Source organism: Carcharodon carcharias, chromosome 5 (assembly GCF_017639515.1).
Source record: "Carcharodon carcharias isolate sCarCar2 chromosome 5, sCarCar2.pri, whole genome shotgun sequence".
In the NCBI taxonomy this organism is placed as follows: Eukaryota; Metazoa; Chordata; class Chondrichthyes; order Lamniformes; family Lamnidae; genus Carcharodon; species Carcharodon carcharias.
Window position 1 is genome coordinate 54,565,187 of NC_054471.1, and position 24,814 is coordinate 54,590,000.

Consider the following 24,814-nt stretch of genomic DNA (forward strand, 5'->3'; position numbering starts at 1 on the left):
ATTGAACAGTTAAGACACCAATCTAATATGTGTGTCTAAGTTAAAAAGAAATTAATTGAGTATTCAATCGATTTTCATGTTGTATTAATTGTGTTCAGCCTGAAGGCTAACCTCAATGAGAGATTGCTTTCAGGGTTGATGAATGACAATCAAATATCACATGTAGTTTTAAATGCCACAATGACAGTAATAAAAACATGAATCCTGAAATAAATGGTACAGATGCATGAACATTTACCAAATCCTTCTATCCATTATGCGAAGAAGGGGTATGGCCCTGTTTATTTTAGCACTTCATTAAAATGGCAGGTGTATGAAAGTTGTAACACTGTACCAAACACTAAGGGCCACCTAAAGGCCTCAGCTCCTGCTGTTGCTATTCTTCCAACATAAACTGGGGTGTGGGGGGGTGTGGAGGGTTGTGGTGGGCGGTGAGGGGTGGGGGGTGGGGATGGTGGACTCTTCACCTGAACAGGTATACCCTAGCGGACCTGCCTGCAGCCTGTGTATTGGGGGGCCGTCCCTCCTGTCCAGGCACTTTGCCCTACGGAGGGACCCACTATCAGCGTGGGACACCCCCATGGAAAGATACGCCCCATCCCATGCTAAATCGTCCCTCTTGCACCCTCATCCTGGCCTGCCTAAGTAGCCGAGGTGAGACCCCCTCAGTAACTTGTGTTCCATGTCCTCCTGGCTGTTCGTCCCACTCGGGACTGCTGCAGTACTGGCAGGGCCCACCGATTCATATGGCGCTACTGGTACTGAAGTGGTGGAGGCCTCTAATTAGCTGGCAGCACTTTGAGGTGGGAAATCTGTTGTTTAGGCCCCAGGAGCCTCAATATCAACTAGGTAAGTGCCTGATTGGCTGCTAACTGCATCAAGGTGCATGGAAATGACCTTGTTGGGGTTATGCACAGGCTCTCCAACCAGTGAGTGAAACCACTGCCGCGACCATTAAATCCAGCCTGTGGAATCATAAGGCAGAATTTCCCCCTCCCGCCAGTTATGGGAATTATGGTGGGCAGGGGCACTAAATTTGGTGTCAATGGAAAAGTCAGTTTTGTGCCAGCAGAAAAATTGTTTGCAATATTGTTCTCTCGATGTTCTAGGTGAGTTAAAGGCAGGCCGATGTTCTCGCTGAGCAATGTTGGGAACCTTATTTGCATCTCATGAATGCTCATTAAGATGTTGGAATCATGTTCACCCTCAAAATAAGTGCACCGCCAGCAGATAATTGGAACAGTTTGTTTTACAACAGCTTCATTTCATTCACAACTTGGAGGCTAGTGGACCCTGCTTTCGCCTTCCTTTCACACCGTCACTGCTGAATATCGGCTGCCTGTAGCACAAGCTACACCAAAGCTGGGCAGGAAGGCAGGCTAAATGGGAAAGGGGGTGTTGGAGAGGTGTCTGGGGAAGCTGGGGGGTGGTGGAGGGGTTTGTGGTGGGAGAGTGTCTCAGGGGCAGGCTCAGTGGTGTCGACAGTGGGGTCCTAGGGGATGAACTCTGGGTACTGGTGATAGGAGGGAACAGTCACAGTCAGGGGGGGATGTGGGATGCAGTAGGGTGGCAGGTCCAGGGTGAGAGTCTGGTAGGTAAAGGTCTAATGGGGGAGGGGGTCACTTGGGGGAACAAGACAGGTGGCTCAGATAATGGGAGCGGGCATGTTCAGGTTGGGCATGGGGACTGTCATGGATGTTGGTTCTGAGGAGAGGGAAGACTTGTGGAGGTGGATTGCGCCAGGATCCAGAGTAATAGAGGGAGGTTCAAGGGTGACAGAGGGGGTAGGAATGAGGATATTGTATGGGTCTACGGTGATGAGAGGAAGCTGGTAGGTGACAGGGGAAGGGTAAACGTTGGTGGACTGAACTTGAAAGGTGGTATGCACCATTTTTCCAAACTGGCCTTGACCACACAGTTAGTCAGCCAGTGAGATCCCTCGAGTTGAGAGGAAGATCTTTTCGGGTGGGTGAAGTTCAAGGTCAGCACAAGTGGTCAACTGATAATAACTATGTGGCAACTGGACATCAGCGATACTCAGTTTTTTTTTCCTCTCTATGGTGAAGCCCACCTGACAGCAGGTTATTTCCTAATTCATGGGTCACATAAGATCGAGATCCCAACAAGGTGTCGAGCTGTCATTCATTCTGTGCCATTTTCCACCAGCTGCAATCAGAGGATGAAGAAAGGGAAGGAGATGGGAGTCTCCAAGGTGCACGGCTGGTGGATGGCAGCCAGCTCGCAACTCCAAACCTCCATCCTCCTGGGTGAATGGCCATGGCTGACAATGACTCATGTGGTTAGCCTTTCTATGTTGCCAAGGCAATAGCCTCTCTTTGGAGTCTCAAAGGTAGTGAAGGCAAGTGGAGCACTGTCAGAGGGAGGCTTCTTGTACATGGCTGTCATCACCCTGGTCAAAGAGCAATGTCTAAATGCGCATTCATGTATGAATGGGAGGAACACCCATTCCTGGTCCTCCACGATGTCCTTCACCTGGAAGGTGTGGAGTGGAGATGCTATGTATAGACTGAGGCCAGGCGAAGGCCTTTGCGCTTGCCTGATGGCTCTGAGATTCAGGGAAACCTGTATAGAACATGCTCACTAAATGTGTCACTTCAATTTGCCCATACATCCACTGAGGCGTTGATGATGCAGGCTGCCGGCAATCCTGTCTTGGTAATAACTCTCATCCAGATCAGGAGAAGGAGGACCCGTCACCAGTTGGCATAGGGCCAAGATGAGCAAGGGTCTGTCTAGCAAGAGGCAAAGAGACATCTACGAACATACAAATTAGGAGCAGGAGTAGGCCACTGGCCCCTCGAGCCAGCCCCGCCATTCAATAAGGTCATGGCTGATCTGAATGTAATCTCAACCCCACATTCCTGCCTACCCCGATAACCTTTCACCCCCTTCTTAATCAAGAACTCATCGAGCTCTGCTTTAAAAATATTCAAAGACTCTGCTTCCATCGCCTTTTGAGCCAGAGAGTTCCAAAGATTCACAACCCTCTGAGTGAAAAACAATTCTCCTCATCTCTGTCTTAAATGAGTGACCAATTATTTTTAAACAGTGATCCCTAGTTCTAGATTCTCCCACAAGAGGAAACATCCTCTCCACATCCATATTGTCCAGACCCCTCAGGATCTTAAAGGTTTCAATTAAGTTGTCTCTTACTCTTCTAAATTCCAGTGGATACAAGCCTAAACTGCCCAGACTTTCTTCATAAGACAACCCGCATATTCCTGATGTTAGTCTAGTAAACCTTCTCTAAACTGCTTCTAATGCATCCATTATATTTTTCTTTAAATACGGAGATCAGTACTGTACACAATACGCCAGATGTGGTCTCTGAAGCATAACCTCACTACTTTTGTAATCAATTCCCCTCACAATAAACGATAACATTCTATTAGCTTTCCTAATTACTTACTAACCTTTTTGTGATTCATGCACTAGGATTTCCAGGTCCCTCTGAATCTCAGAGCTCTGCAATCTCTCACCATTTAGATAATAAGCTTCTTTTTTATTCTCCCTGCCAAAATGAATGATTTCTCATTTGCCCACATTATACTCCATTTGCCAGACCTTTGCCCACTCACTTACCCTACCTATCTCACTTTGTATAAAAGCAAAATATTGTGCGTGCTGGGAATCTGAAACAAAAAATGAAAATGCTGGAAAAACTTAGCAGGTCAAGAGAGAAACAGAGTTAATGTTTCCAGTCCATATGACCCTTCTTCAGAGCTGAAGAGAAGTGGAAATGTGATGAAATTTATACTGTTCAAAAGTGGGTGGGGCAGGTGGAGCTGGGTAGAACGCCAGCAATGGTTGGAGGGATTGGCAAAGATGTCATGAACTAAAGGACAAAGGGAATGTTAACGGTAGTGGTTAGTGCTAAAAAAGGTGCTGATAGTGGCCAATCTCACTTTGTAGCCCCTTTACGTCCTCCTCATAATTTACTTTCCTACCTATCTTTGTATCAGCAAATTTAGCAACCGTTCCTTCGGTCCATTCATTCAATTCATTTACGTTAATTGTAAAATGTTGAGGCCCCAGCACTGATCACTGTGACACACCGCTCGTCATATCCTGCCAACCAGAAAAAGACCCCTTTATGCCAACTCTCTGTTTCCTGGTAGCTAACCAATCTTCTATCCATGCCAATGTGTTACCCCGTACACCATGAGCTTTTATGTTCTTCAATAACATTTGATGTGACACTTTATCCAAAGCCTTCTGGAAATCTAAACACAGTACATCCACCGATTCCCCTGGGCAGAATTTTTAGGTTGGCAAGCAGGCGCGATCGGCGGGCTCAGGGGCAGTCAGGGAACAGACTGCTGCCCACGATTGGCCCCCGACCATGATTTCATGCTGGCTGGCGTGAAGCGCATGCTGCCGGGGTGGGGGTGAGAGGAGGGCGGTTGCTGACGTAAGTATGGGCACAGGCGAGCGCTGAATGAAAGCTCCCCAAAGGCAGAGAGCTGCCTCAGGAAGCTGAAGACTTTGAAAACAATAAGTAAAGCATTTAAAAACTGGGAAAAAATGTCCATGCAGCACAATCAGTTAACTGAACAAATACATGATGAAAATTCTGCCCATACGTCTTTTTTAATTTAATAACGGAAACCTCATCCTGCCCTTAGATGAGGTTTCATCAAAAATGCAAAGTCCGCCTGGCAGTAAGGTTCACGGACCATGAAAGGTCAGGTGCAATTGGAACTTTAACAACTTTAATTGTGTTCTTAATTGTTGGTGGGCGCGCTTCTGACACTCGTATGCACCCACCGACCAAAATATCGCGGGAACGCGGAATGACGCCGGGACACTCGCATGATTTCATGTCTGATTGGGTCAGTTGCACACCCACATACCAACTTAAAATTTCTGCCCCCTTTACCCACAAGATATTTGATCCTTCAAAGAACTCCAATAAGTTAGTTAAACATGATTTTCCTTTCACAAAACCATGTTGACTCTGCCTGATTGCCTTGAATTTTTGTAAGTGCCCTGCTTATAGCATCCTTAATAATAGCTTCTAACACTTTCCCTGTGACAGATATTAGGCTAAATGGCCTATAGTTCCCTGCTTTCTGTCTCCCTCCCTTTTTGAATGAAGGAGTTACTTTTCCAACCTAATGGAACCTTCCCCGAATCTAGGGAATTTTGGAAAATTAATACCAATGCATTAACATTCTCACTTGCCACTTCTTTCAAGATGTTAGGGTGAAGTCCATCCAGACCTGGGGCTCTGTCAGCCCGCAGCCCCAACAATTTGCTTAATACCACTGCCTTGGTGATTGTAATTTTCCTGAGTTGCTTTCTCCCTTCCATTTCCTGATTTACAGATATTTCTGGGATGTTACCTGTGTCCTGTATAATGAAGACTGAAGCAAAATACCTGTTTAATTCATCCACCATGTCCCTACTTTCCATTATCAATTCCCCAGATGTACTCTCTATAGGGCCAACACTCACTTTGTTAACTCTTTTCTTATTTAAATATAAAAACTCTTATTATCCATCTTTATATTACTAACTAGCTCTCTCTCACACTCTAATTTTTCCCTCCTTGTTAATCTATTTGTCCTTCTTTGTTGTTCTTTATAATCTTTCTAATCTTCTGACCTGCCACCCATCTTTGCGTAATTATATGCCTTTTCTTTAAGTTTGATGCTGTATTTAGCTTTTTTAGTTAACCACAGATGGTGGGCCTTCCGCATGACATTTTTTTGTTCTCATTGGAATGTATCTATTCTGTGTATTCCGAAATATCCGTTTAAACGTCTGCCACTGAATCTTTATTGACCTATCCTTTAACACCATTTGCTAGTTCATTTTAGCTAGGTCCCTTTTCATGACCTCATAGTTGTCCTTATTTAAGTTTAAGATACTAATGTTACAATCTCCAGCTAAGGTTACCCCTGAACGAGCCTGATCCCAGGGTGGAACCCAATTTGATAGATCCTAACTTTTATTTGTTTATTTAGATACATGGAGAGGGATTACTGAACAGAGTCACTGAAGTCATATGATGAACTTGTAACAATAAAAACATTTATTCAACAAGAAAAGATGAACTATATTACAATACTTCTTCACCTATATCTTTACACATATACAGATTTGTAAAGATAACACAAGTTACAAAAGTGATCTTATACTTTAATGTTCACAGTAAATACACAGTCCCTGTAAACCAATAGGCACTCTGTAGTCAGATACACCATGCTACGAAACCAAGTGACAGATGCCACCTCAACCAGATGCCATGGATCTCTCCTCAACTCCCCCTCCAACCCCCGGCCCCGCCTGACACTTACCACACCGTGGACCAATCAGTCTCACTGAATTCCGTTTTTCACATGAGGATTTTCAATCTCCACTCTCCAAGACCTCACCTTGAAATCTTCTCCCAAACCAACACTTTCTCTCAGATGCCTTCCACAAGGGTTCACCTCCAGGGTTTCGAATTCTTCTTCCAATATTCCTCTTCCCTGGGTCACCACATGCATTCAAACTGTTTTCCACACACTCTATCTCTCTGACTCAGCCGTCAACAGTACACCACTGCTTCACATGCTCTTAGCAAAGAGTTACAGACCTTCAGTTGCCTCTTTGGACTTTCTTGCTCTTACAAATTGTTCTTGCTTTCAATCTGCTTTCTGCAGCTTTTGTCTCCTTAAATCTGAGGCTTGGAGCCTTTCTCTGTGCCCCTCACTCTTAACTTCACTTAACAGGAGCTTTTCATTGGTTCCTGTCCTTCCTTTGACTAGAAGGTCTTCTTTGGACTTTCCTCTCTTCCACTCCCCTGGATTTTAGTGGTTTTTATTTAGCTTAGGGCTGGCTATCTGTCCCCTTTGCTCCAGTCTCTCCTGGAAACAACTTTCATAACCACTGCACTCAAACAACTTCCAAAACAACTGCTGTTTCTCTTCTGTGTGTGTGTCTATGGGAGGGACCTACCTCTCTGGCTCTCTGTTGCTAGGCAACAGTTCACTTCTTCTACCTTTGTTTATTTAACTTATCTGCAACAGTTATAAGAAACCTCATAAATGCAAGCACCCTTTTAAAGTGGAAGTAAAACTCCCTTTGACCACCCTTAACACACAAACACAGAAATACAAATTAAGCTTAAACTTTAAAGTTAAAACTCATTCCTAACACCTACAAATACCAACATAACTTATTTAAACTGTCTCTATCACCCAACATCCCCCTTTGTAGGAAAGACAACTCCACAACGTTGAAGGTTTCTTTACAATGGCCTTACATCCACCTCATACAATCTTAACATCATAAGCTTCTAGCGATAGCTTGTACATGCTACACATTTTCCATTTTGTTTCATAATTAGACATGTTATCATACAATTACAAAAACGTACTTAAACAAAGTCAATGGGCGGGATTTTCCGCACCCGCCCACCGCTTGGATCTTCCTGTCCCATCGCAAGTCAATGGGCTTCTGGCTGCGGCACCACCCCGCCTGTGAGGGGGTCGGAAAACCCCAAGAAATAGCTGTAACAAGATTAGCAGAATTTCCACATCAGAACTCAAATTTTATATTTCTTTTTCCTCTTACTCCCAGTCCTTGATTCAACAAAAAGTGTTTCATTTAAGTCTGCAGCCCAATCGTCCTTTTCATTCACTGTGGACTAATTCCATCATCAAGCTCGTTTTCTGAACTCAAATGCGGTAAATTCTCATTTCGATTTAACAGAGTCAAAATGGCATTTTTGTGAGTTAACATTTCATTTCTTCTCTGGTCAAAATCTGGTGTTGCTATTTCAAGGATGTTGCTGAGATGCTTTTTATGTTCGCACAAGAGTGTTTTGTATTCCTGCTTGGTTTGGTCTTTAAACTTTTTCTGATCTTGTTGTTTCTTCAGATCCCATTTCAAGCTGGCTTTTTCCACTTCTCTTTGAGCAGCGTCAATGATGTTCTCCCTGTGGAGTTTCATAGTTCATTCCAACCCTTCAATTCTTTTGCATAATCCACAAACTATATCATTCCATCCCTTTACAAGTTTTGAACGGTCTTTTGCAAGTTGTCAACTTGCCTGGGTTCCAACTGCTGTATTTTGTATATTAGCACGGGCAATCACTTGTAAATCTGTCTGTCTGGTCACTGACTTTTCCAGACCATTTTGCAATTTCAGTGCTTTTTGTTGGCAATTCTTGATTTCCAATTCTGCAGCCACTTTAGCTGCTTTCATATTGTCCATTACTAAGGTTGATACATCAGTAATTTTGCTTGGTCAGTTCTTTGCTCAACTGAACCACAATTTAGCAAACTGTTTTCATTCGCAGCAACAATTTTGGAACTTTTCCTTTGCCTCTAATTCAAGTTTTTTTCAGTTCCTTTGCTTGTTCAAATTCAAGCCTCTTCATTTCTAACTGAAGCCTCACTACCTCCAGCTGTGACTCACCTCCCTGGAAAACATAGTCTCTCTGTTATCCCTTCCAGTTTTAGATGCTGTGCTATTATCTCAACTATGTCTACTTGTCTTGCCCCTTCGGGTAACCGGAACAGACTTGTAGAATCAGCATCCTGTGATCACACACTATCTGCACATTCATGGAGTGGAAGCCCTTCCTGTTGACAAAGGCACCGGGCTCACCTGCTGGCACCTTTATGGCCACATGTGTACAGTCTATATCAGCATTGACATGGGGGAAGCCAGCAATGGCCGCGAAGCCTCTGGCTTGCTGTGTCTGGCTTGCCTCATCCAGCAGAAGTGGGCGAAGGTCAATGCACGCCTGAACTGAGTGTTTGTCACCTGCTTGACACAAGTGTGGACAGCTGGCTGGGAGACACCGCAAAGGTCACCCACCGAGCCCTGGAAAGAGCCAGAGGCATGGAAGTTGAGGGCAGCTGTGACCTTTAGAGCCACTGACATGGGGTGTTCACCCATAGAGTTAGCAGAGATCTCAGGCCCTATCATCTGACAGATATAGTTGACTGTCTTCCTTGAGAGATGGAACCTCCTTCGGCACTGCACCTCAGACATATTGAGGTAGCTACTTCACCGCTTGTATACCCTGGCAGCAGGATAGTGGCATCTTCTGCAGCCCCTTCCGCCTTGGACTACCTCTTGGCGCTGCACCCCTTGTGCCTGTCCTTCCAAAGGTGACTCCCCTGGAGGCTGAATGTGCACTCCTGGCCTCCTCCCCCTTTTAGCCCTCCTTTCCTCCTCAGGGGAGCTGCCTCCAGTGGACAGTTCAGCTCCCATTTCCAGGCTAAGGGAAGGCTTTCTGGAACCTGCAGGCCCAGAAAAGATTCCTCACTGCAGAGTGCTGACCTGAGGGTTAAAAGTCCAGAAAAAGTAGCTGGTATGCGTTTTGAAGTACTGCAGATCACATAGGCAAGTTTCAAAAACTTTCATAAATAAATGCTTCACTGTGCACACTCGCAACCCCATTGAGCCTGTGGATGAGGTTAATACAAATGTGTCCTATCCACTCACGCATCGTGCCCGTGCTCCGAGCCAAAGCTTGCATGGGCACCAAAAATTGGCATCGAGTCATGCCTCAAGGGCCTTAACTTGCCCGTTAATTAATGCCGGGCGTATGTGAGGCAACATCGCCCGCCTGCCCAGCGAAATATTGCGATGGCAAGCGGTGACATCAGAACGCTTGCCTGATGTCAACACGCATCATTTTACTCATGGATGTGCAGGGCCTGCCCCTACATGCCAAAGGGAAAATTCAGCGATTTGTCTACCTTATCTATGTCTCCTCCTACCAAATCTCCCCTCAATCTCCTTAGCTTCAAAAGGAACAATGCCAGGTTCTCTAACATAACCTTATAGATCTCTCATCCCTGGAACCATCTGGTTAAAATCCTCCTCTGCATCCTCTGAAGGACTCTCATACCCTTCTTAAAGTGTGGTAATGCATCACTCTCATTATGACCTAACCAGAACTTAATAGAAGTTCAGTATAACATTCTTGCTTTTGTTCTCAATACCTCTATTTATGAAGCCCAAGATCCCATATGCCTTAGTCAAGAGGAGTGGTCCCAACACTGACTCACTGGCCCCAGGCCTGATTCTTGGGGAACACTGCTCTCTACCATCCTCCAGTCTGAAAAACAACCATTTACCACAATTTGCTGTTTTCTGTCCTTAAGTCAAGTTTTTGTCCAATTTGACACTGACCCTCCAATTCCAGTTGAGCAAGGATTCACCTTCCTGTCATGAACAATTAGCTGCTCAAGGACTGGAGCTCTGGGCATCTGTTCAGATTCACATCCAGTATAGATGGGCACAATTTAATGCCCTCCCCTGCAGTGAGTTTGGTAGCAGGTGGTGATCCTGTGGTCTACCCACCTCTGCCCCGATTAAGTAACTGGCAGGAAGGCCTGTGGATGGCCTTCCCACCCTGCCATCAGTTGAGGCCCTAGAGTGAGCATTTATTGCCTGCTTAAAGGCATCATCCTGGCTGCCACTGGTATTCACTCAGTAGTAGGCTGGAGGTTAGTTACACCGGGAGCCCAAAAAGCAAAGCTTGTGGGCTTCTAGGGGGCTCACTCTTCAGAGCCTGATCCAGGATATGGCATCAAGAAGGGGGGGGGGGGTCCATTGAGAGCCATCCCCACGCCTTTGCTGTCAAATACCCTCCCCCTACCTCTGTGAGCCCCACGCATGACTTTACCCTCCCACTATTGCTGACCTGCAGCCTCAGATTGGTGAATTACCAGCAGTAGCCACTCCCTCCTCGGTGACACTGCTAAATAATGAGGAGCTGCTAGCCTCTGATTGGCCGGCAGCTCTTGGTGGTGGGGGGCAGGGGTGAGGGACTTCCACCCCTCTTTCCCCCCCACCCCCCATGACCACTCCACCACAGGATTCTTCATCCAAGAGAAGTCCTACTGCAGCCCAGCTGAGTCCCGGAGTGGCATTCAATGTGGCGGGCCTTTCCTGAAAGACGTGATGCAGAGCTCTTGCTAACTGTCCAGCTGACAGGTCCCCTGTCACCTCCATTACATACTGACCAATATCTTTGCTCTGTAAATCAGTATGAGGTGCAGGTAGTACGTCATATGTCACACTGCATTCTCCAGACAACAGCCTGAGAATAGAAAGGTTGGAAATAGGCCGAAAAGAATTTCAACCTCAATATCTGCAGTGTGTCTGTTGCATACATAATATTTTTGTGTAGTTTTAATACTCTTTTATGTCTTCAGCATTATTTAGTGTTAAATATATATGTATTATGTGAAATATTGATCTTTTCTTTTATTTTTATATCACCTATTCATTTAGTTTGCTTAGAAATAGTCTATCCATCACTTTTACCAACTAAATTGTCCTTGTATTTTCAAGAAATAAAATGTCTGGTGGCTCCTAGCAACTATTGATCCATTTTGTTTTGAATCTTTTCTACATTTTGGAAGCTCTGTATTTCTGAAAGAAAATTCTTTTGGAGCAGCTGTTTGCTTATTGAAATGACACATTGGTGGAAAATGATCCATTGTTTGACAAGAGTCGCCCATATGGACCTCTCTGAAGTTATACTTTCCTTGTATGGTTACCTTCGCCTGAAATTTTTGCTGTTTATTTTTCCTTCCTCTTCAGTTTTCCTAAATGTAGCCAGCTGTTTGTCTGTGTCCATCTCTAACTTTGATCGGAAACACCCCTATTCAAAAGAATCTCAACACATATGTAGAAACATTTATTTTGGACATCAAAGATAGAATCGGTCTGGTCAATTTATGTAGCAACTTGTCAAATACATCATGAAGATTTCTTCCAATCAGTCCTTCCATTAAAGTCATGGACAATGGCATAGAAATTGAGAGCTGCTGTCAACACTGTTGACTGAAGACAGTCCAGTAGGCAGGATAAATGAGCAATTTCAATGTTCCCTCATTTGCCACAGCTTTTTCAAGCATTTAGAGACAAGTAGCTGTTGCTTGGGCTGTACGTTCAGCTGCAGCATTAGCTGCTGCAACTGGACTTGTGTCATTTCTGAAAGCTGTGCCCCTTCCCTCTATTCCCTCCAGCGATATGGAAATTACAGAATGGAAAAGACCATTCAGCTCAATTATTCTATGCTGTTGTTTATGCTCCTCATGAGCCAACTTCCATCTACGTCATCTAACTTAATCAGCATATCCTTCTATTCCTTATTTCCTCGCACACTTAATCAGCTTCCCCTTAAATGCTCCTATGCTATTCATCTCAACTGCTCCTTGTGGTAGTAGGTTCTACATTATAAGTGCTCTCCAAGTAAAGAAGATTCTCCTGAATTCCTTACTGGATTTATTAATGACTATCTTACATCTACTTTTACATATTTTATCATCATCTGTTCAAATGTTCATATCATAGTTTCCTGCCAGAAGGACACAATGACTCCAACTCATCTAAGGTGCAATGGGCACCAATGGAGAATTCATTACAGCAAATAGAAGATACACCAAACTTTTTCAAAAGTCACCAGCAGGTCTCTAATAGGCAATTGCTGGTAAAGTAATGATGGAGTATTAAAGCTAATAATATTGCTTTCAAAAAATAAAATAAATTGAAATAGCATTAAAACAACTACCACACAGTATTAGTACATTTTTTTTGCTTTTGCACCTTTTTTACTGCCCACATCCAAAGGCGCTATTAATGGAAAAAAACACCAATTATCTATCCAACTTAACAAATGTTTGTAATTCAACTGCATATACTCCATTAAAATAGGAAATGCTGGAAAACATTCAGCAGGTCAGGCTGTAGGTATAGAGGGAGAAACAGACTGAACAGAATTGAATTTTCTGAGCCCCTGACGGCAGGAATGGGGGTGGGAGGGGTCCTGGAAAACACTGGCACTGACCAACGTGACTGTAGTATAAAGGGTTAACAGGTGGGATATGCTAATATATAATGCAGATAATTATCTAGCACTGACACTACTCAAACATATGTTAGACTGTCAAGAGAGAGGTTGGAATCATGCCTAAGAGCTGTGTGTCTACTCTGTAACCTGTTTGGTTACTGTTTGGTACTAATAAACAAGTGTTAAGTAGATACCAGTATGTGTCTACAATCTGTCTAAGAACCAAATCCCATGCCTAGGGTCCAAGACAGAAGAACTCAATCTTAGAACATGGTGAGACCAATGGAGACATTGATGTAAAAGAAACATCAGCAATATCGAAGGAACCACGGAGTGAAGAAAAATTTGAAAGCAGCATGAGAAATTTTGGGAGTAGAAGGAGGCATACTGGAGAAAGGTAACAATGACCATACCTAATGAAAAGTCCTTGCCCTTGCCCTGCCCATTTGACTGCCTTGAGGGCCTGCAGAGAGGCCAGCAGTGGGACTTATGAAAACACCACCTTCTCCGATACTGAACAGCATCAGGTCTTCATGAAAAAAAGCCAAAGCTCCGAATTAGTCCTTTTCTTTATGCAGTAGGTCCAGTAGCAGACATCATTCTCTTATGGTAGGGTGTGCAGGAGCCCACCACGGTTTTCAATTCCATTATGAAAGCCTTTGATATCTTTTCTAATCTGCCACTCAATGCCGTTATCAAACAGGTGGTTCAGTGCGCGATGTGGCCCCAACTCCGAGCACCAAATTGGGCTATAATTTGTGGTGACATCGAGGCTTCATATGACTCTATAGATTAGCTAAGCCCACAGGCAGCACCCCACCAGCCATAAGAAAGCTCACCAAACAAACCAAAATGGTGTGAAACTCCATGCCGGCAGCCGCTTTGAGATGCTTGCACCGTGGCACAAAAGCCCGGCATAGGCACTAAGACTGCCCAGCAGGGGGTAGGGAATGCTTCAGTCTGGCAAAACTAGACATTTCAAGCATTTTTGAAAATCTAGCAATTTTAATTAAAGTCGCAGACCAGGAACACATTCTTTCCAGGAAATGGAAAGTCCAGAAAACAATGACCCTGCAGATTTCCTAGGGGAAGTAAATAACCTTAATCCAGAGTGCTGGTCAGTTGCAGTACAAGTACAAGGCTTCGATTCTACCTTAAAAATTGATACTGGAGCGGCTGTTAACTTATTAGCAGATGACCTTGACTGGCTTAAGCCAATGACCCTTTATCTATCAGACATCAAGTTAAAAGGTCCAGATAGCATAGGCCTTCCAGTCAAAGGCGGGATTATCGCTCCTCTTAACTACAAGGGGTGTCAAATTGTTGATTCCCTCTGCGTTCTTCACAATCAATGTGCATCCTTATTGAATGGCAACGTTGCCAAACCTCGGAATCCTAGATGAACTAGATGATGCTCATCATTTGAATGACACACTAGCTACCATGCAACATTTTCAACCTTTTATTTAGAAGCAGTGGAGATTCAGCCCTCAGAAGCTGAGGAAATTTACACCCTCAGCAGTGAGTTCCTGTCTTTCACAGGGATACCATCCACTAGGCCCAGTGCAGACAAGGAAGTTATCAATCTCTCACTTCTTCATGTAGTTAGGCCAGAGGTGGAGGATACAGAAGGCACTGCAGCAGACAGTGACCATCCCCATGAAGACCTGTTGGAGCTGAATTGGCTCTTCGGTGAGAGAGAGTGCATGGAGGAAAGCTTGAACGCATGTGTGACCAAGGAGAGAGGGACATCGGAAGGAGAGCTTGAAACTTTGGAGGTGAACCTTTGCAGAAAGCATCTGAGAGAAAGCGTCGGTTTGGGAGAAGATTTCAAGGTGAGTTCTTGAAGAGTGGAAGTAGGAAACCCTCATGTGAATGATGGATTTCAGTGAGACTGGTTGGCTCACAATGTGACAAGTATCTGGGGGAGTTGATAAGAAATCCATAGCATCTGGTTGATGGCATCTGTCAATTAGGGGAGAATTTTCTGAATGTCGGGTGGGCCGGCCGGGAGCGGGCGCGGAACCGATTGCCGCCTACGATTGGCTGCATGCTGCCATTTTACATGGGCGGGCCAGTTAAGGCCCGCCCAGCATGATGCTCAGCGCTCAGTGCTACCTGTGCGGACGGGGTGGGGGAGGAGGGAGAGTCGGGGCTTGAGCTCTTTCGCAAGCTGTCTCAGGGAGATTAAGTACTTAATAAAAGTTCATAAATAATAAAGTTAAAAATTATTTATGCATGTCCGCTCATGTGACAGTGTCACATGAGCTGGAACATGTTTATGAATTGCGTAAAATTTATTTATTTAATAAAACTTTCAGGGAACGTCATCCCGCCCTTGGATGAGGTTTCTTGAAAAACACGAAGGCCGCTTGGGCTCTTCACCTGCCTGCCAACCTCAAGGTTGTACGGGCAGCACTGTTAATTATCAAACTACTTCGCTAATGGCCTTAATAGGCCTTGACAGTTTGGCGGGCGTGTAGCCTCCTCCAGCATGCACCCACCAAACAAAAGACCTAAATAACATGTAATGACATCGAGATGCACGCCCAATACCATCTCGCGTCATTTTGCACGGCGGCGTGTTTGGCCCATCCCCGCATGCCAATGTCAAAATTCTGGCCTTGGTTTCAGAGTGTGGTGTGCCTGACAACAGGCTGCCTATTGGTCTAATGGACTGTGTGCTTACTGTGGATATTAGAGTATAAAATAAGTTTTGTAACTTGTGTTATCCTTACAAATCTGTAGATATCTGTAAAGGTGTAGGTGTGGGTGAAGCAGTATTGTAATATAATTCATCTTTTCTTGTTTAATACATGTTTTATTATTTTGTAAAAAGTTCATCAGCTGACTCCTGTGACTCTGTTCAGTAGCTACCCTCCACATATCTAAACAAGCAAATAAAAATTAGGATCTATCAAGTCAGGTTCCACCCTGGAATCAGACTTGTCCAATTGTAACATCAGCTGGAATGGTGACACATTGAAAATCTTAACTTTAATCGGCTTCTCCCAGAGATGGACTTCTGACCCAAAAACCAAAATGGGCTCCTGTTCTCCACCTTTGTGGCAAAAATTCAGCCAAATATTTCAGGTTGATTACCTTCTTTTAGACCTGGAAGATGTTAAAGATTTAATAGTTTTGATGTAAGTGCTGAGGTAGGGAAAAGGAGAAGAGGGGAAGAGTCAAAAGGAAAGGTCTGTGATAATGTGGAGGGAACGACTGATGGAATTACAAACGTGATGATTGTGCAAGTCAAAGGGGAGCATTAATGTGACCAGGTCAAGAAACAAAAGATGGCGGTGTGAGCAAAATAGCAAAGGAATAGGGAAGCATGGCAAATTTTGCAAGGAGAACAAGACTCTCATAGCCCAAGATTGTGGTGGAATAAAGACAGGTAGATCTCTGTATTGAGGATTATCCCATTGGCTGTGCATTAACAGAGAGTTCCCTATTCCAAACACCAGCCCACACCTCCTTCAACATTCTGGTGGCACTATCCTCCAAAACCACCACCTGCTGCCCAAGAGAAAGACAGGTGAAGATCTAACATTGCTAAGTTTATATATGTAACATACATATGTGTCATCCCTGAAATCTATAGCCAGTCTGTACATAACAATTAGATACCCTGATAATAGCTAGCATCAGGGCTAATGCTTGCTAACTCGCACTGCCAGATTCCGCCAGGTGGAATTATAGCATCTTGGGTTGTTCCTCCTAAATTTGAAGGATTCCAAACTTTGTCTTCACAAGAGAATTGCATCATAAATTTGGCTGATTAAAGTAAGTTTGCCAAGAGCATGTCATTAGTTGCCTTTATTTTCAGGGAGATTCATATGACTTTGGATTCAAAAGAAATCTGAAATGTGGCAGACCAACAACAAGGTCAAAGCCCTGGAGCAACTTGAAATCATGCTCTGTGCATTGTCATAGCCTCATCACCACACAGACTAATTATCCCAGTGGTTCTTTATGAGCATAAGACCATAAGACGTAGGAGCAGAAGTAGGCCATTCGACCCATCGAGTCTGCTGCACCATTCAATGTGATCGTGGCTGATCTGATAATCCTCAGTTCCACTTTCCTGCCTTTTCCCCATAACCCTTGATTCCTATACTGATTAAAAATATCTATCTCAGCCTTAAATATACCTAACAAACCAACCTCTACAGCCCTCTGCAGTAAAGAATCCCACCGATTGACTACCCCCTGAGGGAAGAAATTCCCCCTCATCTCTGTCTTAAGTGGGCGACCCTTTACTCTGAGATTATGCTCTCTGGTCCTAGATTCTCCGACAAGGGGAAACAATCTCTCAGCATCGATACTGTCAAGCCCCCTAAGAATCTTATATGTTTTAATAAGGTCACCTCTCATTCTTCTAAACTCCAATGAGTACAGGCCCAACCTATGCAACCTCTCCTCATAAGAAAATCCATCCTTACCCGAGATCAACCCAGTGAACCTTCACTGGACTGCATCCAATGTCAGTATATCTTTCCTTAGATAAGGGAACCAAAATTGTTCACAGTATTCTTGGTGTGGTTTAACCAGTCCCTTGTATAGTTTTAGCAGGGCTTCCCTATTTTTATACTTCATTCCCTTTGAATTAAAGGCCAACATTCCATTTGCCTTCCCTATTACCTATTTAACTTGTATGTTAGCTTTCTGGGGTTCAAGCATAAGGACTCCCAAATCCCTCTGTGCTGCAGCTTTCTTCAGTCTTCCTCCGTTTAAATAATATTCAGCTCCTTTATTCTTCCTGCCACAGTGCATAACCTCACACTTTCCCACGTTATATTCCATCTGCCAAGTTTTTGCTCAGTCAGTTAACCTGTCTATAACCTTCTGTAGACTCTTTGTGTCACCCTCACCACTTGCCTTCCCACCTATTTTTGTGTCAGCCGCAAACTTGGTGATTGTACATTCACTTCCCTCATCTAAGTCATTAATATATATTATAAAAAATTGAGGCCCCAGCACTGAACCCTGTGGCACTCCACTAGTTACAGGTTATCATCCCAAAAATGCCCTCCTTATCCCAACCATCTGTCTTCTATTAGTTGGCCAATCCTCCATCCATGCTAATATACTACCTCCAAAACCATGGGCTCTTATCTTATTAAGTAGCCTTATGTGTGGTATCTGACTGAACGCCTTTTAGAAATCTAAGTATATGAAATCTATTGGTTCCCGTTTATCTATCCTGCTTGTTACCTCCTCAAAGAATTCTAATAAATTTGTTAGGCATGATTTCCCCTTCATGAAGCCATACTGACTCTGCTTGATTATATTATGTATTTCAAAATGCATCCTTTATAATAGACTCTAACATTTTCCCAACGACAGATGTTAAGCTAATTGGCCTACAGTTACCTGTCTTTTGTCTCCCCCCTTTTTGAATAAAGGTTACATTGGCCATTCTCCAATCCTCTGGGACTTTTCCAGAATCTAAGGATTCTTGGAAGATTACTACCAGTGCATCCATTATCCCTGTAGCCACTTACTTTGCTATAAGTTCCAATTTCCAGTTTCTCATTGGAACATGATGAGAAATATCTTTCCCGATTATAGTTCCTGTTGTGATGCCTGATTTAATACTTAGTGCTTTATACAAACAATATTATAATACTTGCACTCATTAGTTGCATCATTCCTAATCTTTATGCCATGCTCAATGAAGCTAGAAAGAAAGATAGGAAGAACATATGGCAAGACTTTTTGTACCATGTTAAGGTGCATGCCTGACTCTCCCAAGCACAAAACAATGTGCTATGATGTTGGGCGAGCATCCCGATGTCATCACACATCCACTTGATATTTTGGTCAGCGGGCATGTCCGAGAGTCAGCAGCATGCCCACCAACAATTAAGAGGCCCATTAAGGCCCTTAATGTATTAAATACCCTGGATTTTTCGCTGCCCGTCCAACATTACAGGCGAATCGGACAGGCAGCCTTTGGATTTTTGAGGAAACATCATCCAAGGGCGGGGTGAGGTTTACAATATTAATTTTTAAAAAATAAAAATGTTTGGACAGAAATTTTAGAGTTGATATGTTTAGGTGAGTCAGTCCGATGTGTGGACATTTTTCTACATTTTAAAATCTTTATTTAATGGTTTTAAATTCTTCAGCTCGCTGAGCCTTCAGGGGGCTTTCAGTGAGCACTCCCCCGTGCCCGTGCTCCTCCAGCCCCCACCCCAACAGCGCTGAGCCTTTCAGCGCACTTTTCACGCTTTTTCATTGGCCAGACAGTGTGAAACTGCGGTCAGGGGCCTATTGTGGGTGGAGGGCCCTTTCCTGGCCACTCCCGGGCCCACCAACTGCGCACATCCGATGACCTCAAACCTCTGCCCATAGTTTCTAATGGTTGTGATCTGGGCGTATCTCACTCACCCGCAGCTCTGTCTCACTACTGCACCACCGCAGTGTGAAAATAAGCAGTTGAACTATGGGCAACTGCTAAGCAGGGGAACACAACCTGACCATACTATTCCTGAGGTTTCAAAGCAGGATAGAACATACAGATCCACGTGGTATCCTTTCCCACTAGTCAGCCAACTTATTAGCAATCAATTGTTCTTTTCCTTCAAAGGGAGCACTGCAGCTTCACAACTTTGGGTTTTCCTTTTTGATATCAATTAGATTAGTCTCAAGTGCTGCAAATAGGAGGTTTTATAAGATTGTTATATATCCGGGCTGGGAAAATGAAAGGGGGCATGTGACTGGTTCTCATGTTTGACATCAAGCCTGGATGGTTTGATTATTAGAGATTAAAGGGGGGCCAGCTTTCTTTACTGGGAAGAAGGTGCATGGTGTTCACACTTGGTGATAATGATAGCAACCTGCATGCCAACAGTGAATAGACTGTGAGTCTTCAAAGTCCCAGAAATATGTTGGGAATGTTGATTGTAAACAAATATGCTTTAAGCTGTCCATTTACTTTCAAGAGGAAAGTGAGTCAGACGTCTCAATGACAGCTAATCAACTTTTCTACCCGGGTACAAGGCCTGTGTTAGAACTGTATCTACAAGAACTATATATTAATTTAAAATTAGAAGGGCATTGCATCATTTGGACACTTGGGAGCTGACCTGGATTTTTTTTTGGACCGGAGCAAGCATGCCCTTTCCAAGAAATTACATGACATCAGCTGAATGGCCAACATGGCAATTGTGGAGAAGAGCTATTTGTTTATTTGAACTACAATTACTTAAAGTGATGGGGAAAAAATTGTTTTAAAGGCAAAGTCCTGATGATTTAATGGAAATACCTGATGGAGGATCTTTATGTTTTGAACTTTTATTTGAATTCAGTTGGGAATCAACTGAGAAGGGCAAGAGCTGCCCTGATCAGTCTGTCCTTGCTTTGCTTGAAATACAGGGTGGTTATTAGTATCCAGCTAGGAATCCTCATCTCAGGGGAGCTTGTCTGTGTTTGGAAACTCGAGAGTTTGAAATGGGAAGAATTGATCTAGTTCTAATTTCTCCACGCTGAAGATCCATTGGTGAGAAGCTCCAGGCATCTACTGGGACTAGTGACCCATCCTCATATGAGGGAGCACCAGATTGACAGCATCAAAACCTTGCAAATGTTATCATTTTTATAAAGTTTTTTCTTCAACCACCTATCTCTGCAGAGCCCCTATCTGTTTGTCCTTTGTTTGTGTATGGGTGCATGTGTGTGCACACGCTGGGGTATTGTAAAAGGGATAGATAGTTATAATTACAGAGTACAAATGGTGTGTTAACCAGTTCTTGCAACTTGTTTTCAAAAATAAGTTCTGTTTTATAATAAATCAATAATTCTGAGTTTATTGAAAGATGGCTTGGTCTGACAATAATGAAGGTAAATAATTGGCCATTTTAATAAGTGAATTAAACATTTACACTAATGGTCTGACCTGTGGAGTAGTGGGGCTAGATAAACTCCGCATCCTCTCATCCTGGACGTAACACCTGTGTGATTCGCATTGCCATAGAGATGGGCTTTGAGAGGGGGAGGCTTTCTAAGATATCCCTGAAACTCGTAGACACATGCATTCTGCCAGGATTTGGGAGAGAGGAAGCAGCTAGAGGCTGAAACCTTGTATGGTTCACCATGCAGAAATGCTGGTGGGAAATCATGCTCAGATTGAAAAGACCAAATTCTTAAAGATTTGAAATGAGGCTGGAATACAGAGCTTGTGCTAGTGATAGAATCTCCAAGGGAACTCTCAGCGTGAAGGACAATTCTTGGGTTAAAGGTTACCTTAAAGTAAACTCTCAGGCACTAAGATTCACTTTGGACTGGTTCCGGGAGAATTGAATGTCTACTTAAGGAACAGTGTAACATATTCCTGTAAAGTGGGTTTTTCTGTTGTTTTAAAAGTAAAAAGGGAAAGTTCTGTTCCATAATTTAAAGTATAACTTGCCAACAAAAATACTGTTCAGTGCTTTTTGTCTGTTTGTTACAGTCAAAGCCTTAAAACATGAAATCCTGTTGTGTCACCCTTTTCAGCTGTTAACTGGAGGTTCAAATTTCTTTTTAAAAGTCTTTGGTCTCTACAGAGATCATAACACAAAATCAAATCTTAGTGGCTACTACTCCCTTCTAAGGTTTGATTGCATCCAGCATTTCAAAGCCAAGAGAGAATTCCTATTAAAATTATAATTAACAACATTCCTTCAGGAGAACAAATAGCTCAATCATGCCTTCAGAAATGTATATATCCCGAGACAGTATTTCTGTATTGCTTTAAGTTACTCCCTTCATTTTAAGCTTTAAGCTCATTTTAAATTGTCATCTTAAGCTACAGAAGGTTAATGATTAGAACCAAGACTGAGTCTTGTTCCTGTCACAATAAGCAATTGGATACTTGGCTTAATTCAGAGCTTTTATATATATTATTTTAAAGATGGTTCTTTCTCTCTTTTTTCAGAGTACTTATGTAGGAACATGGGTAGGCCATTCTGCCCCTCGAACCATCCCATCATTCAATTGGATTATGGCTGATCAGACATCCAGTTGAAAAAACTAATAAATTTTGCAAAAAAGGGGAACTAAAGTACATTTTATTCTAGTTAGGGTTATTTTAGCATGAAAATTTATATTCATCCTGACTCTGTATTTAATCGATGTCTACATGCCTTCATGTACAACATATATCTTTGGATAGTAAGTGGGATGTCCAATGCAGTACTTGGGGAATATTGCAATGATGGAGATGCCATCTTTCAGATCAGATTTTTAAAATTCTTTTACGGGATGTGGGCATTGCTGGCTAGGCCTGTATTCCATTGGCCATCCCTAATTGCCCTTGAGAAGGTGGTGGTGAGCTGCCTTCTTGAACTGCTGAGGCCCCTGTGGTGTAGGTACACCCTCGTTGCTGTTAGGGAGGGAGTTTCAGGATTTTGACCCAGCGACAGTTAAGGAACGGCGATATATTTCCAAGTCAGGATGGTGAGTGCCTTGGAAGGGAACTTGCAGGTAGTGGTATTCCCATGTATCTACTGCCCTTGTCCTCCTAGATGGTAGCTGTTGTGGGTTTGGAAGGTGCTGCCTAAGGAGCCTTGGTTAGCTTCTGCAGTGCATCTTGTAGATGGTACACAGTACTGCTACTGTGCATTGGTGGTGGAGGGAGTGAATGTTTGTGGATGTGGTGCCAATCAAGCAAGCTGCTTTGTCCTGGGTGATGTCAAGCTTCTTGATTGTTGTTGAACCTGTACTCATCCAGGCAAGTGGAGAGTATTCCATCACACTCCTGTCCTGTGCCTTGTAGATGGTGGACAGGCTTTAGGGAGTCAGGAGGTGGGTTACTCGTCACAGGATTCCTAGTCTCTGACCTGCTCTTGTAGCCATAGTATTTATGTGCTTAGTTCAGTTCAGTTTCAGATGTTAAAAGCACGTCCCTATCTGCAGCCTTGAAATTCTTCAGGGACCTCCCATCCTACCTTTGGCAGGAGACTGGCAGAACTCCCCAAAAATGTGGCAGCCTGGAGCACAACACATTGGTTGTGTCCCCTAAAGAGCAAGTGAGTGATAGAGGGGAGAGGGATGATGATGGGCTGATCATGCTGGAGAAAGGGGTAAGGAAATCCCACGGTAGAGAAGATCCAAAGTTTCCTTCTTGGAAAAGGAGGAAAACTTACTTGAGTCTCTTCTGGCTCGATGTTAAATGTTGCCAGCTTTTGGCTCTATTTTGAAGATAAGTACAAGAGTTCTCCCTGCTGTCCTGACTAATATTTACCTAACAATCAACATCACTTAAAAAAAAAGATTAATTTTGTATCATCACATCGCTGCTTGTGAGTCTTTGCTGTACACAAACCCCCTGCTGCGTTTTCTACATTAAGGGAGTGACTACACTTCAAAAAGTACTTCACTGACTGCATAACACTTTGGGGCAACCTGAGGTCATAAATTATGCCATGTACAATTCTTTTTTGTATTCCATTCTGTCCGCGACCTTTAGAACACAAGCAAAATCATGAACATAATTACCCCATGTCGACGTAGATGAAAAACATACAAATAGAAGAAATTGGACATAAAACTGAAAATGCTGAAAAGTAGATATTCAATGCACTTTCCCTCTTATCCAAAGTGAAAAGAAAGCTCCTCAATCGAAATTTTAATGCAGTGATAAATGCAGTTGGATAAAGTTCCCAATCTTAAGCACTAGTTTAACAAAACCACTAGGGCCAGAATTTTTTGCTCGTCCAGCTGGCAGGCGCCCAACCCGAACGAGCGTAAAATGATGTGCAACCCCCGCGTGTGCCCTCTGACAATTATCAGGCCTATTCAGGCCATTAAAGTTATAAATGAATTAAATTTTTCACTGCCCATCCAACCCTACACTCCACAGGCAGGCAAAAAGGCCTAACGGCCTTGGGATTGTTTTTGGGAAACCTCATCCATGGGCGAGATGAGGTTTCCAACAGCAATTAAATTAAATTAAAACCTTAACATTTCATTACTAACAAGTACCTGCTCATGTGACAGAGTCATATGAGGGGGCATGTTTTTTTAACATTTTAAAATTCATCATTTTAAATTTTTTTAATCTTCATCTCCCGGAGGGAGCTTTTCCTGTGTGCACACGCGTGCATGTGCAAAGTTCACCGTTTACCTCCTCTCCCCCACACAGGCAGTGCTGCAGTGCAGGTTTCACACTGTGCGGGCCTTAATTAGCCCGCCAGTGTGAAATCGTGGTGATGGTCTAATTGTGGGCAGTGGTCGGCTTCCCAACCTCTCCCGCTCGACCCCAAAGAGCCCACCCAATGAGGGCAAAATCCTGACCTATGTGTTCATGAGTCAATGATTCCACTACGATATCATACAAAGACTGAACTAATACATTGCTTCTGTTCAAGCCTTTTGCAACTTTCATGGACAGTTAAACCTATAAATTAAGGACACCTAAGGGACTTGCATCAGGTGTCTGTTATTTGCAGGCGTCCTTGTTTTCAAAGTATTCATTGTATGTGTAGAGAAGGGGATGAGCAAAGTATCTCTACGTTGGCTGTATCTCCAACATTCCTTCTTGCTCTTGTCCTTACCTGAGATCATGGCTAATTCTGGAGACCTACCCAACAGGATGTGCTTTCAGTTCCTTTTCTACTTATTGGAGTTTCCTAGTTCATTGCCATCCCATTGTCCATTTCCATTAAAAAGGGACATCTTAGTTTTGGGATCTGTTGCATTGGCAGCCGGCACAGACCAAGCTGGCCGCTAAAGGGTACAAGTACTTGGCAGACCCCAGCCAAATTAGGAGCGCTTATATCCTTTAGTACCCTGCCTGAAATCTTTTTCCTCTGTGTGTGGCATTTGCACATGTTAGAGGTGCTAGATTATTAGTAGCTCATTTATACCTGATGCATTGGTGGATGAGGGTTGCCAACTCTGGTTGGAGGGAGCTTTGATCACGCGGTGTCCTGACCACATGTCACCAGACCATGTAATGATGGGCTATGTGACTAGATCACATGGCACCTACTAATA